This window comes from Triturus cristatus, chromosome 4_2 (genome assembly GCF_964204655.1).
Source record: "Triturus cristatus chromosome 4_2, aTriCri1.1, whole genome shotgun sequence".
NCBI classification, from domain to species: Eukaryota; Metazoa; Chordata; class Amphibia; order Caudata; family Salamandridae; genus Triturus; species Triturus cristatus.
In genome coordinates, this window is record NC_140586.1 from 727,882,545 (window position 1) to 727,892,691 (window position 10,147).

General features: G+C 46.0%; 1 long non-coding RNA gene across 1 annotated transcript; it reads right to left on the reverse strand.

Moving 5' to 3' along the window:
- Positions 1 to 8,162: 8,162 nt before the first annotated feature.
- LOC146834968 (uncharacterized) lies at positions 8,163 to 9,887 on the reverse strand. The gene is made up of 5 exons (XR_014960358.1): positions 9,756 to 9,887; positions 9,139 to 9,236; positions 8,926 to 9,031; positions 8,753 to 8,828; positions 8,163 to 8,357 (listed from the first exon to the last, which is right to left on the reverse strand). It is a non-coding gene; the product is annotated as an uncharacterized LOC146834968 (long non-coding RNA).
- Positions 9,888 to 10,147: the final 260 nt, after the last annotated feature.

Here is a 10,147-nt window from a genome sequence, read left to right on the forward strand (position 1 = left end):
TCCATCCACTCAGGATCTCCATCAGCCCTGTGCCCACACCACGTATTCAACAAAGCAGACTCAGCCATCGCACCCCAACTACGCAAGGTCATCAACATCTCCTTCGAAACAGCGACATTCCCGGAAAGCTGGAAGCACGCCGAAATCAACGCCCTCCTCAAAAAGCCCAAGGCGGACCCCAAGGACCTCAAGAACTTCCGGCCCATCTCCCTGCTCCCATTCCTGGCAAAGGTCATCGAGAAAATCGTCAACATGCAATTGGCCCGCCACCTGGAAGAAAACAACATCTTGGACCCGTCCCAGTCCGGATTCAGACGAAACCACAGCACCGAGACAGCCCTCATCGCTGCCACAGACGACATCAGGCGCCAACTAGACAACGGCGAAACATCAGCCCTCATCCTCCTGGATCTGTCAGCTGCCTTCGACACGGTCTGCCATCGCACTCTAAAGACACGCCTCCTAGAAGCCGGAATCCAAGAGAAGGCCCTTGACTGGACCACATCCTTCCTCGCCGGCAGAACGCAGAGCGTCAGCCTCCCACCCTTCCGTTCCGAAGCCACCGACATCATCTGCGGCGTCCCCCAGGGCTCATCCCTCAGCCCGATGCTGTTCAACGTCTACATGGCCCCCCTCGCACAAATGGCCCGCCATCACGACCTCAACATCATCTCTTACGCCGACGACACCCAGCGCATCCTCTCCCTCACCAAGGACCCTCACACCGCCAAAACCAAACTCCACAAGGGAATGAAGGCCGTCGCCGACTGGATGAGGAGCAGCCGTCTGAAGCTGAATTCGGACAAGACGGAGATACTCATCCTCGGACCCACCCCCTCAGCCTGGGACGACTCCTGGTGGCCGACCACACTGGGAACAGCACCAACACCCACCGACCATGCACTCAACCTAGGATTCATCCTCGACTCATCCCTCTCCATGTCTAAGCAGGTCAACGCCGTCTCCTCCTCCTGCTACAACACCCTCCGCATGCTCCGCAGGATCTACAAGTGGATCCCGACCGAAACAAGAAGAACGGTGTCATAGGCCCTCGTCAGCAGCAGACTGGACTACGGCAATACACTCTACGCAGAAATCCCAGCCAAACACCTTCGACGACTACAACGCATCCAAAACGCCTCCGCCCGACTGATTGTCAACGTCCCCCGCCACAGCCAGATCACCCCCCACCTGAGAGACCTACACTGGCTCCCCGTCGACAAGAGGATCACCTTCAAGCTCCTCACCCACGCACACAAAGCACTCCACAACGCCGGACCAGCCTACCTGAACAGCAGACTCAGCTTCTACACCCCCTCCCGCCAGCTCCGCTCCGCCAGCCTCACCCTCAACGCTGTCCCCCGCATCCAACGAACGACCTCCGGTGACAGATCCTTCTCCTACCTCGCTGCCAAGACCTGCAACACCCTCCCTATCCACCTACGCCAGACCCAAGACCTACTCGCCTTCAGAAGAATCCTCAAGACCTGGCTCTTCGAGCAGTAGCGGCACCCCCCCCTCCCCTCAGCGCCTTGAGACCCTCACGGGTAAGTAGCGCGCTTTACAAGTACTTTGATTGATTGATTGATTGATTGATTTGATGAATTTAAATTTGGAATGATCTTGCAACTGGCGCATACCCCGGAAGCTGGTTGTAAATTATCAGCCAGAGAGGGCTGGTTTGCCATGCTGTCAGTCGATACACAGCTTAGGCGGTTTAGCAAGGTGTTATTAAGGCCTGCACCTTGAGCTTTGCTCAATAAATCCTCAATAACAGATATCATAGCCAGCAATTTCTCTAAGGGAACAAGGGCTAACTTATGGTGCATGGGGGGATCATCAGAACCCGGGCCCTCCCTCAAGATAATGAGATTCACAGAAGTAGTAGGGGGCTCTATGTACCCAGACAAATTGGTCAATGCACTGTCCAGATGCTCTAGACGACCATGCAAAAGGGCACATTTTTTGTCTATCGATTCATTGATCCGCTCAAGGGCAGTGTCCAGTGCAATCACACCAGCAGTAGTCGTAACAGTTTTATCCTCCTGAATAGTATGCACCAGTAAAGGGGAGACATCCATAGTCTGTGTGCCAATGGAACAGGTTGCCATCACACGATCATTCCGATGCACCTTATTATGTTTTAGTTTCTTTGGACCCACGCCCTTCTTACGATTTACAGATGCTTTTGTCTTTGTGCCCACAGAAGGGAGTTTGGAAGTCCTAGATGCTATGCTAAACCCACTGGGAGTATCTGTGGGAGGTACTATTAATTCATCATGTCCCAGGACCGGAGTAACTGGGGTCATCCCTTGAATATTAGAAGGTCAACAGATCTGGTGTTGAAGGATACAGACCAATGTAGGCATGCCCAGTGAGGAGCACCTCTGCAAGGATGAGGGATCTAGAAAAAGCCACCTCTCCGTTAGTTCAATCTCGTGGCAAAGTAATGTCTCTGCCTTCATAATCAATGCATCCAATGTTCCCTTTACTCCCTTACATTTATTCATTGCATAATTACTCATGTTTAAAACAGTAAGATGCGCCTAAGCCAGAAGAGTAATTCCAAATCACAGATCACACAAGCAGAAAGGGAAACACTGCTGTACCTGGATTTATGTGAATTGGGAGATGGTGAGAAAGAGCCTGTTGTTGGAGGGTGTGCCCAGCCCAGTCTTCTTCGGGCTCAGACGGGCGTGGAGGGGCGCCGCGGGAGCCCCGACCGCTTCTTATGCGCCTCCTGCGCTTGCAGAATACATCAGTGCCTTCCCCTGGCGCGTTTGAGTGTGGGCGTTGAAGTACCCACCTCGGAATGCGGGCGGTGTGGCTGACAGGCAGGCAGACAGGAAAACAATCAGAACGGGCTCCGAGCCCCTACCGCTTCTTATGCGCCTCCTGGCACTTGCAGAATTCGTTGGCGCCTTCCCCATGCGCGTTGAAGTGTGGGCGTTGAAGTCCCCACCACGGAACGGGGGCGATGTGGCTGGCAGGCAGGCAGACAGGAAAACAATCAGCACGGGCTCCTGTGACCAATCAAGCTTTGCAGAGAGCCTTCGACATCTTGATAGTTCAAATTCTACCTGTAGGGCCTCGCTTGGGACTGAAGGACCAACCACAAAAATAGGGAGCATAAGATCTTCCTTTCCATTTTTAAAAAAAGGGGACCAATCTTGGTGAGGGATATAGTACAGCCCATGTAGTACTGTAGGAAGAATGTTGGAAAATGAGGTACTTATTAAGCAAATGCTTAACATGTCATTTTCCAAATCATTTGAAGAAGGCATTTAAAGCCACATCTTGTGCCAGTGCTTTGGATATTTGTTGAGCAATATGGGTGTTCCAACTGAGGTCATAGCAGAACACTGCACCTAGTCAGGAGTATGTTTTTTAGACATTTCATTTTGTTATTACTACTAGAAAATTACTCTTTCACTTTTGAGTAACTTTACTACTTTGGACTATTTGCAAAATCTGAGTGTAAAGGGCCCGATTCAAAAAACTAACCTAAGACAAAATCCTAAACTTACTACCATTTTGGTATTCACAGAAGGCACTTACTCATTTTGGTATTCACAGAAGGCACTTATTCATTTCGGTATTCACAGTAGTTAGGAGTCCTAACTTTAGGACTCCTAAATGCCTTCTGTGAATACCGAAAGTCTTAAAGTTAGAATTTTTCTCAGTTTAGGAGTAGTAAAGTTAGGACTTAGCTCTGAACTGGAGTACATACACTACTGTTTTGGATCCTTTTTAGCAGCAGTAAATATAGAAATTCAGTTTGTGAATAGCAGTGGTCTTACTCTTTTGTGGGTGGGTGCACTTCCCTTCTCCTTAGCCTTCCCTGAAATCCACCTTCGTCCTACTTGAGCCCCTCCCCTTTAGTCATACATATTCCACACTTTCCAGCCACTCCTCCCATCACTCCCACATTTACCTCTAAAATGTCTACTTATGTATATGAAGACGGCATAGTCGGGCGGAGATCTTCTCACAGAAAAAGTAAGGCAGGTGGATGCATAGCCCTTCACCCACAGTTTTTCCACCCATAGTTTGTGAATAGCATTTTGTAGTACTTTTGTAGAACTGTTGTAGTACTACAAAATGTACTACAAAGTGTAGTTTGTACTTTTTTTTTCTAGCATTAGATCCTACATTCTTGCATTTTTGGACATTTATCTTGAGAAAATACTGGAATGCGAAATGGCGTGGTGCATGTTGATTACCTTACAAACCAATAGGTGTGAAATCAAAACAAAATAAATCAACATACAGTAAAGAATGGCAAAGATCTTATCTGTTTGGGATACTGTAGGAAGCTGGGTTTCTGTTGCAGTAACCCCCAACCCACGTTTTGCCAGATTTTTGGTTCACTTTGACTTGATGTGCCCTGGGCCCCTGCCTGGTTCCCAGGGCCTGTGTTCTTTCCCAATACTGTACCTTTCTACCGTCAATTGGCACCTTTCTGGCCACATGTAAGTCCTTTGTAAAAGGTACCATGGGTTCCAAGGGCACTGTGATCAAGGAAGGCCTTTAAGGGCTACAGCACATATTGTGCCACCCTTAGAGGTCCTGTACCTTAACACACACACACTGCCATTGCAGGCTGCATGTTTTGGTGCAGAGAAAAGTGAAGAGTCGACATGGCACATATTCCGTTGTGCCATGCCTACAATTCACTGCCTATAGTATAGGTAAGACACCCCTATAGCTGGGTGCACTATACCACTGGTGAGGGTACAGTTGCATGTAACTGTACCCCTACAGTGTCTATGTCCTTCTTAGATTTAGTAATTGAAGTAAAGCCATAAAGAGTATACGGTCTGGGAGTTTGGCATTACGAACTCCAGAGCACCATAATGGCTTTAATGAATTCTTGGAAGTTTGGTATCAAACTTCTCAGCATAATAAACCCACACTTATGCCAGTGTGCGAGTTATTATACAATGCACTCACAGGGCATTTTAGCGATGCCCCTGAAAAACGACCAGCCTCTGGTGGGTTCCCTGACTGGTAAACACCAGCCTGCCACCACGAGACATGTTTCTGGACCCCTGGGGTGGGATCCTTTGCTCCCTGAGCCCAGAAACAAAACCTTTCCTGGGCGGAGGTGTTCACACCTCCCCAGGTCAGGAAGAGCCATCTGTGGCAGGGGAGATTCAAAGGCCTTGCCACCTTTGTAACATGACCCTGTGCCTCTCCTGCTATCAGGAGCAGTCCCCCTTCCTGTCTACTCTCCTTTTCCCAGAAGTTGTGCCCACCTCTGCCAACTCCACCCCTCAGGTGGGGAAGGCAATGTGAAGCCCACTCTTCAGTGCTCGCTATCTTGCATATGGCAGACACCCTCCAATCAGGATTAGGGATTGTGCCCACTCCCCCATGTATGGTGAGCACACCAAGGGTGTAGTCACCCTAAGGTCAGTAGCTCATTGGCTACAGACCGCGAGACCCCTCTAATGCCCCCTAAATACAGTATTTAGGGGCAGCCCTGAACCAAGAAGGCAGATTCTTACAACCTATGAAGAAGGACAAAAGAAGACGCCCAGCAGAGGAGACTGCAGAGAAGAACTGACTTTGCGCAGCCCTACAGGCCCGTCTGCAGTTTCGAGAGATCCTGCTCCAAAAGTCCCCTTGTCCTGCAGCCAGCAACCTCCAGAACCCCTGGGAGGACTGAATTCCTTCTACAAAGATCAAATCTCCTGTGAACAGCAGCTCTGTTCAAAAGAAACAACCAAGAAAGACTCAGAGCCTGCTGAGGACAAAGAAACCCGATGTCTGGAACCACCACTGCACCCGACGCCTACGGCCCTAGTCCGAGTGGCCCAGCAGTCCCAGCAAGGTCCCCCAGTACACCAGAGTCCAAATCCACAGTGGGTTGACCCCTCCAGGACTCCTCAACGTCGCAGGCAGCCTCTGCGCGGAGCCCCCCCAACCGCAAGTGGCAGGTAAGGTGAAATCTGACCTCAAAAGACACCCCTGCATCCTGCCGCCTTGCGACCTGGAGAAGAGAAACCGAGGTGCACCTATGTCCCATAGCCCTCCAACTTTCCTGCCCAGCTGTTGGTTCCTCCAGGCAGCCTGTCTAGAACAAGCATGCAGCCAAACACCAAAAACGCCAATCCCCTTTGAAAATAACAGGGCACCCGATGCCAAAACAGCACTCTGCACCCAGCCGCCCCTATGCCACTGAGGGTGCACCTTGTGTGCTAACTCAGATCCCCCTTTGCCCTCAGCTTAAGTCCAGGAACTTTGCTCCCACAACCTTGTGGCCTGCTCATGAGCAGCCACCAACCGAAGGCCCTCTATCCCCCGTTGGATAACATTGGCCCTCAGCACTCTGCACCCGGCCGCCCTAGTGCCGCTGAGGGTGCTTTGGGAGTGCATCCTCGACCCTGGGGGAACCCTGGTTGTAACCCCAGAACATCAACTCCCCAAACCAAGAACTTACCTGTAAACTGATAAAATTGTTTTCTCCCATAGCACTGCTTTCTTGTGAAAATTGTTTTAATTGTGGAGCTGGTTTATATGAAACCCTAAGAAACTGCAAATGTACAAAAACTGAATTACTTACTTTTTTCTAGGAAATATCCCAGTGTGATATCTAGGCATATCACACTGAGGAGAAAATGTAGTCTAAAAAGTAATCTCAAAAGTAACGTACAAAGTAATCTCTAAAGTAACTGTAAAGTAATTATTACTGTTGACTTACCTGTAAACAAACCAATTGCATCCAACTGCATTTCAATTGCAATATACATGCAAAGTATCATTCCACTAACCTGCACCAGGATTGGCTTGGTTCCAGAAATAAATTAACTAAATAATATTTTTATACAAACAAATTGGTCTGAGTTCAGTCTTTGAGTGTGTGACTTAATTTCTTACCTGAGTGTGTACAATAAATGCTTAATACTACCATCTGTTAAAGTCTTACTGCTCGCCCACACTACCACAAATAGAGAGTAAGGTATTATCTACTTTTACCTCTGCCTACCTTTGGGGTTCCCCTGGACTCTGTGCACACTATACCTTACTTTGGTATCGTATATACAGAGCCAGCTTTCTACAGATAGGTGTTCAAGTGAGAAACTATCCCTGGTAAATTATATAAGTATAGAGAGACCAGCTGTGCTGTAAACCGTTCTGGGTGTTTATCACACCAAGAGTTCTCGGTCTACACCTATTAGTACTCTACACCAAGTGGATGAGTGTAAAGCTCAATCAGTTTCAGCTGGGCCATTGAGATTCCCAGAACAGCCAATATTTGCTGTTCAGATATTAGTGAAATCTGTAAAAACAGGTTGTTTTTGATTGTTCATATTTTTTAGTGTAATTTGTTAAATAGCTATACCGTCAAGAGTAGATCATTTAGCGTTTAACACCAGATTGCTCACAGGGTTGAAAATGTTTCTCAGTTGCCCTTTCCTGAAGCTTTAGCGAGTTGCTTTTTGAGAATATCTCCCGTACTCTATCTAGTAGTGGTATTTGTCTGTAGTTTGTGATAATTTGAGGGAACCCTTTTTGAACAGGGAAAGAATTATGCTTCCTGCCCAAGAATTAAGGATAGTTCCTTTTTCATGACAATACTGAAATACGTGGCCATTAAGACAACCCAGAGGTGAGTGTCCCTTGGAGAATTAGTAATGGGATCTGGTCAGGCCCCAATGCTCCAAAGTGTCTTGCATTCTTAATGCAATTTGCTGTTTCTTTCGTAGATGCTGGTAATAATTGGATGTTGACACGAAAAAGTTCTTGATCTAAAGAGAATACAACAGTACCCTGTCTATTGTTTTCACAAAAGAGATTAGAAAATTATTCTGACCATTCTTGCTGCAGGATTGCAACTGCAAGTTGTTAATTCTAGTTGTGCCGTGTCTTGCATTTCAAGGTCATGCTATAACAAATCTGTTTGTCTTTGTTTCATTGTGCTTCTACGTCAATTTTGTTAGTTGTTTTACTTTAAAAAAAACTTTTTGTTGATGTAGCAATTACCTATGTATGTGCGCAAAACAAGGACCCCCTGTTAGTTCCAATTCCTAGGACAGGGTAAAGTACATTTGACAAATAACATCCTAGGCAATCGTTAATGATACAGCTGAATGTGTGTCGAGAGGTCAAGGGAGAGAACTAAAGGCCACAATGAATGTGAAAATACATGTCTTGTTTATTTTCTAATTTAAAATACTTCATGTAAAACTGAATACAAACAACAAATTATTATACAATTATTTGAATTAAAATCATGACAATCATACAAATATGTTATACATAAAAAAATGAACAATATTGCAAAGTGACTAATTATAATCGACGCGCGTTTCGGCGTTAGTGACGCCTTCGTCAGGACAGAGTCACAATTTCTGAAATCAAGAAAAAAAGGGGGTATATAAGCAATAATTTAACAATTTGTTCTCATTTAAAACATTCGACATGTAGTTGTGGTTTAGCATGACCGACACATATTTATTTATTATAGTTGATTTAAGGTATGCCTTCATAGAGAATTAAAGTGCATATGGCGGAATTCTGCTATCAATGAGTGATGTCCACAATTAAGCGAACTGCTGTAAGGGGCAGGGGAAAGAAATAGGGCTGGTGAAGAGAAAGTTGAATACGTGTGAAAGTGGGTACGTAAATGAGGAAGCTAGAGTAAATGGTGAAAAAGTATATACCAAGGGTTCCCAAGAAAGAGAAATATATGCATATTCAGGTCCTCAGATGTGACAAAAGATAAACAGTACTTGGGTAAGTGTACCTTTAATTCGAGAACGGGAGGGAAAAAAACTACTGAAGGATAGGCGTCTAATGCTGTCTTCAAGGGATAAAAGCATCTGGTTACACAAACATATAAGAGAAAATAATAAGGTTAATGCAACTGTTGAAGTGCAGCGAAGTTTAGTTGATATCTTTGAGGGTAATAATATATACCTAAAAGATGGTCTGTATATGTGACCATCAATACAGCAACATAAAAGTTGATGGGGGAGTGAATGTGCTGGATGAGGCTGATAGGTACGTATAAGGATTTTTAGATCTGGGGAGATAAGGAGAAAAAAAAGGAGTGTTACATATTTAGGTGGCTGGCGCGTGCCAGTGAAAGCATCCCTTGTACTGTTGGAATAATTCCCAAATAGAAGATACCTGGTTAGATGCAAGATCTGTATGTGCTGATAATGATTGGCAGTTGCTAGGATGGCCATCTTAATTCATTAAAGAGAATTGTACCGGGTCATCGTGACCTACAAGGAGGGAAGAAAAAGGGGGGATGAGAGTATTACAAAAAATGAAATAAATGAAATACAAAAAGAGGGGGCGCAAATGAAATGGGTATTCAAATGAAATGAGAGGAGAAAGTCTGTGATGTAATGAACAATCTGATTAGTTATGGATTTACGTGGTGACAACTATAAAGAAATGATAAAAAATGGGCAAACATGAGTTAAAATTAAAAAAATAAATAAAAAATGTCTGAATTCTGTCTGGAAGCGCTATTCGTATTATAGGCACATTGATCGACATGAGCAAAATCTAGAGATTTATGGAGGGAATGAAGACCAGAAAATAAACCCCAAGGGGAACTGTTTGGAGTGCTGAGCATACAAAAATGCAAGACTAAGAAAACATGCTACTCTGACAGAAACGAAGTATAACGGAACAGAGGTCAAAAAATGGAAATAGCTGTTGGTACACCCGGGGCCCTAACTGAGTTTAGACGGGGGTAGGTGAGACCGCTACCGGGCAGAGGATTGACAGCTCACCTCATCTGAAGTATTATATGTTCCGTGGATGGAGTCGGAAGGGTTTGAAGACAGGAACGCCAGTAGTCGCAATGCCAACGAACCTGGACGCACGGAAAGTCTTTATATGTAAAACGCCGACGTTGGAGAGACGCGTTTGTAGTCACGTGTGCACGAAGAACGTGCATCACGTGAGACGCTGCTCACAATGCTGGTAACGATGGTGATGAAGCGTGTTGTGCAGTTCAACAAGGGGGCATGGTATTGGCTGGGAACTGAAAAACGTGAAACTGGGTACAGCAAGGATAATGGATGCTACGTATTTAGAGTCAGACCAGTGCTGGCTGTGTTTATTGAAAGATGAGCCATTTGCGCAAAGGTGGAGCACTGCCATATGTGGCATATCCAAATTT